This window comes from Schistocerca piceifrons, unplaced genomic scaffold (genome assembly GCF_021461385.2).
Source record: "Schistocerca piceifrons isolate TAMUIC-IGC-003096 unplaced genomic scaffold, iqSchPice1.1 HiC_scaffold_939, whole genome shotgun sequence".
Lineage (NCBI taxonomy): Eukaryota > Metazoa > Arthropoda > Insecta > Orthoptera > Acrididae > Schistocerca > Schistocerca piceifrons.
Genome location: NW_025729211.1, coordinates 282,501 through 287,500, shown reverse-complemented (window position 1 = coordinate 287,500; position 5,000 = coordinate 282,501). Strand labels below are relative to the sequence as shown.

The following is a 5,000-nucleotide window of genomic DNA, read 5'->3' as shown; positions in this document are numbered from 1 at the left end:
CTAGCACGAAGGAGGTTCAGCGGGTTACCCCGACCTTTCGGCCTAGGAAGACACGCTGATTCCTTCAGTGTAGCGCGCGTGCGGCCCAGAACATCTAAGGGCATCACAGACCTGTTATTGCTCAATCTCGTGCGGCTAGAAGCCGCCTGTCCCTCTAAGAAGAAAAGTAATCGCTGACAGCACGAAGGATGTCACGCGACTAGTTAGCAGGCTAGAGTCTCGTTCGTTATCGGAATTAACCAGACAAATCGCTCCACCAACTAAGAACGGCCATGCACCACCACCCACCGAATCAAGAAAGAGCTATCAATCTGTCAATCCTTCCGGTGTCCGGGCCTGGTGAGGTTTCCCGTGTTGAGTCAAATTAAGCCGCAGGCTCCACTCCTGGTGGTGCCCTTCCGTCAATTCCTTTAAGTTTCAGCTTTGCAACCATACTTCCCCCGGAACCCAAAAGCTTTGGTTTCCCGGAGGCTGCCCGCCGAGTCATCGGAGGAACTGCGGCGGATCGCTGGCTGGCATCGTTTATGGTTAGAACTAGGGCGGTATCTGATCGCCTTCGAACCTCTAACTTTCGTTCTTGATTAATGAAAACATACTTGGCAAATGCTTTCGCTTCTGTTCGTCTTGCGACGATCCAAGAATTTCACCTCTAACGTCGCAATACGAATGCCCCCGCCTGTCCCTATTAATCATTACCTCGGGTTCCGAAAACCAACAAAATAGAACCGAGGTCCTATTCCATTATTCCATGCACACAGTATTCAGGCGGGCTTGCCTGCTTTAAGCACTCTAATTTGTTCAAAGTAAACGTGCCGGCCCACCGAGACACTCAATAAAGAGCACCCTGGTAGGATTTCAACGGGGTCCGCCTCGGGACGCACGAGCACGCACGGGGCGGTCGCACGCCTTCGGCTCGCCCCACCGGCAGGACGTCCCACGATACATGCCAGTTAAACACCGACGGGCGGTGAACCAACAGCGTGGGACACAAATCCAACTACGAGCTTTTTAACCGCAACAACTTTAATATACGCTATTGGAGCTGGAATTACCGCGGCTGCTGGCACCAGACTTGCCCTCCAATAGATACTCGTTAAAGGATTTAAAGTGTACTCATTCCGATTACGGGGCCTCGGATGAGTCCCGTATCGTTATTTTTCGTCACTACCTCCCCGTGCCGGGAGTGGGTAATTTGCGCGCCTGCTGCCTTCCTTGGATGTGGTAGCCGTTTCTCAGGCTCCCTCTCCGGAATCGAACCCTGATTCCCCGTTACCCGTTACAACCATGGTAGGCGCAGAACCTACCATCGACAGTTGATAAGGCAGACATTTGAAAGATGCGTCGCCGGTACGAGGACCGTGCGATCAGCCCAAAGTTATTCAGAGTCACCAAGGCAAACGGACCGGACGAGCCGACCGATTGGTTTTGATCTAATAAAAGCGTCCCTTCCATCTCTGGTCGGGACTCTGTTTGCATGTATTAGCTCTAGAATTACCACAGTTATCCAAGTAACGTGGGTACGATCTAAGGAACCATAACTGATTTAATGAGCCATTCGCGGTTTCACCTTAATGCGGCTTGTACTGAGACATGCATGGCTTAATCTTTGAGACAAGCATATGACTACTGGCAGGATCAACCAGGGAGCTGCGTCAACTAGAGCTGAGCAGCCGGCCGCCCGGGAGTGTGTCCCGGGGGCCCGCGCGAACACGCAAGCGTCCGCTCAATCATTCTGCAAACAGGAGGAGGCTGAGCTCCCCTGCACAATACACCTCGAAACCCTCTCAGGTCCCGGCGGCGCGCAGCGCCGTCCCAAGTACTTGGTCGGGTTCGAGAGAGGCGCAATCGCCCGGAGTTAGGCGAGTAGACGCTTTCGGTGCGACCACCCGTGCTCCCAACTGAGCTTGCCGCTGCCGACAGAGGCCCGGGAGCGTGCTGTCGTGGCATTGCCGGCGGGAGACAACACGCGCCACCTACGGTGACCGGCAGCTCCAACGCCAGCGCCACAGAAGGACAAAAGCCCCACTTGGGTGCCGAAGCGAACTCTCCCAGCACAGCGCACGCGCCAACACATCCGCACAGCTGCGATACAAACCACCAGCGAGAACCGCTGGGGCGACCGAGCAGCAGACGGCGTCGCGGCGCCGAGCGCCGGGCGGCAGCGCATCCTCAACGCACACAGTCCTCAATCGGACCAGCACACTGAAGATGTCCACCGCGCTTCGCACCGGGCCCGCGAGGACCTACTTTGGCCGCACGGCGCCGCGCGCAGGGTGCGCCGGCGCGCAGCTGCGACGCCTGCCGCGTCCGTCGGCCGGCGCGCCTGCCACTGGCCGCCCCCACCAGCCGGCTGTAGCGCGTGCGCCCACGCACCGCGCGGCCAGCACGCCGGGAGGCGCCCCCTCACCGGCCGGGGACGGTCCCACCCAGCCACCGCCGCGTATCGCTTCACACCCAGATGCCGTTCAGTTTCGTCGGCATGGTGGGTATCGCTGGAACAACCGGTTAGTACCTCAACCTATCGTCGCCATCACCGATTCACCCCTAGCGAGAACAACCGCACCACAACAGGTTACCATTTGTTCATTTGCGTAACTTCACCAGAAAACGCAGGCGTCCATCGCCATTTGCAACTTCCACGATTATTGCATGCCTGTGTCAGGTGTCACGCCACACTACGTCTGCCCACATACACGCAACAAAATGTGCACGCCTAGACAATACGTGGAAGGTGGCCCCCGTACGTATGCGATGTCCATTGCTCGAACGACTGTCAACCGGCCTCTGTAGCATGTCGCAGATATGGAACGCGGTGCACCATGCCATCACGGTGTGTGAGGAGAGACGACTAGGTCCGAATACATCAACAGACAGCTCATGCTGATCGCCATCCACGGCGTCCGTTCCTCCCACACGTCTCTATGGCGTACCACACTGCAATCCAGCTCTCATAGGGAGACGACACGTAGCTGCGTGCACAATATTTGCACTGTATGGTCCGCCGTTTTTGGGCGCAGTCGTTGTACGGTCACACATGTGCCACGATGTATCATTCAGTACATAAGGACGAATGTGCAGTACAGATTGTGGTTTACGCGTACGACATTAGCGGACAGTTGACACAGGCCGCACCACAACGTAGCCTGAGTACGTCGCATGCGGAGGGCATTGAACATGCAAAGTTCTCACCAACCAGCTTGCGAAGGCAGGGGGCAAGGTGGGGACGTGGGGAGGGGCGGCATGTACGTCCTGCTGCCATCCACATTACAGTGTACAGCAGGAGCATGTGGAAAGTGAGCAAGACTTGCAAGGTGTTTAACATGAAGCGATACACAGGGGAGCGGGGAGTGCGAGTAGCGAACTATATTGCGAGGGTTGCGGGTGGGCAACACTACACTAATTGAACGAGTCGTATAACAATTACAGAGCAGGTTTAGGCGACAACGTGGGTTACGTTAGGCGACAACGTGGGTTAGGTTAAGGCACGACGTGGGTTAGGTTAAGGCACGACATGGGTTAGGTTAAGGCACAACATGGGTTAGGTTAAGGCACAACATGGGTTAGGTTAAGGCACAACATGGGTTAGGTTAAGGCACAACATGGGTTAGGTTAAGGCACAACATGGGTTAGGTTAAGGCACAACATGGGTTAGGTTAAGGCACAACATGGGTTAGGTTAAGGCACAACATGGGTTAGGTTAAGGCACAACATGGGTTAGGTTAAGGCACAACATGGGTTAGGTTAAGGCACAACATGGGTTAGGTTAAGGCACAACATGGGTTAGGTTAAGGCACAACATAGGTTAGGTTAAGGCACAACATAGGTTAGGTTAAGGCACAACATAGGTTAGGTTAAGGCACAACATGGGTTAGGTTAAGGCACAACATGGGTTAGGTTAAGGCACAACATGGGTTAGGTTAAGGCACAACATGGGTTAGGTTAAGGCACAACATGGGTTAGGTTAAGGCACAACATGGGTTAGGTTAAGGCACAACATGGGTTAGGTTAAGGCACAACATGGGTTAGGTTAAGGCACAACATGGGTTAGGTTAAGGCACAACATGGGTTAGGTTAAGGCACAACATGGGTTAGGTTAAGGCACAACATGGGTTAGGTTAAGGCACAACATGGGTTAGGTTAAGGCACAACATGGGTTAGGTTAAGGCACAACATGGGTTAGGTTAAGGCACAACATGGGTTAGGTTAAGGCACAACATGGGTTAGGTTAAGGCACAACATAGGTTAGGTTAAGGCACAACATAGGTTAGGTTAAGGCACAACATAGGTTAGGTTAAGGCACAACATAGGTTAGGTTAAGGCACAACATAGGTTAGGTTAAGGCACAACATAGGTTAGGTTAAGGCACAACATAGGTTAGGTTAAGGCACAACATAGGTTAGGTTAAGGCACAACATAGGTTAGGTTAAGGTACAACATAGGTTAGGTTAAGGTACAACATAGGTTAGGTTAAGGTACAACATAGGTTAGGTTAAGGTACAACATAGGTTAGGTTAAGGTACAACATAGGTTAGGTTAAGGTACAACATAGGTTAGGTTAGGTTAGGTTACACGTTGTTGTAAGGAAAGGTGTAGGGGGGGGCGGGGGCGGCAGGTTCGTTGATAGTGATTATAGTAAGTGAATGCTTGTGACATGATCAGATTTGTCACGTCAGGATGCACCTTTGGCTTATTAGAGGCGGCGCTCCAATTCTATGCTTGTGTCAGACCTGTGTCTTTGACTCATGTCATTGTTTGTGCGCTGTGACAGGAGGTACTATTGTGATGTTGGGTGCACCGTTGTATAGGACATGTGTGGGTGTTGGTGCCTGATCTGCGCAATGGTGGATGTCGAAAGGGTGGGATATTGTATTTTCCGCATGGACCTCCTGGTCTGGTTGTGATAGTGTGGATTGTGTAATGTGGCGGAGAGGATGCACTGGATGTTGTTCCATGCTGGTGCTTACATATTGTATGTGCGCCCGTTAGAAGCAGAGAGTGGT

The 5,000-nt window shown here is 53.0% G+C and overlaps 1 non-coding gene across 1 annotated transcript in view; it reads right to left on the bottom strand.

Moving 5' to 3' along the window:
- LOC124772446 overlaps nt 1-1,646 on the bottom strand; it is a 1,909-nt gene extending 263 nt beyond the window's left edge. The window contains exon 1 of the ribosomal RNA XR_007014032.1: nt 1-1,646. This exon is cut by the window's left edge and continues 263 nt beyond it. This is a non-coding gene — a ribosomal RNA (small subunit ribosomal RNA).
- Nucleotides 1,647-5,000: the final 3,354 nt, after the last annotated feature.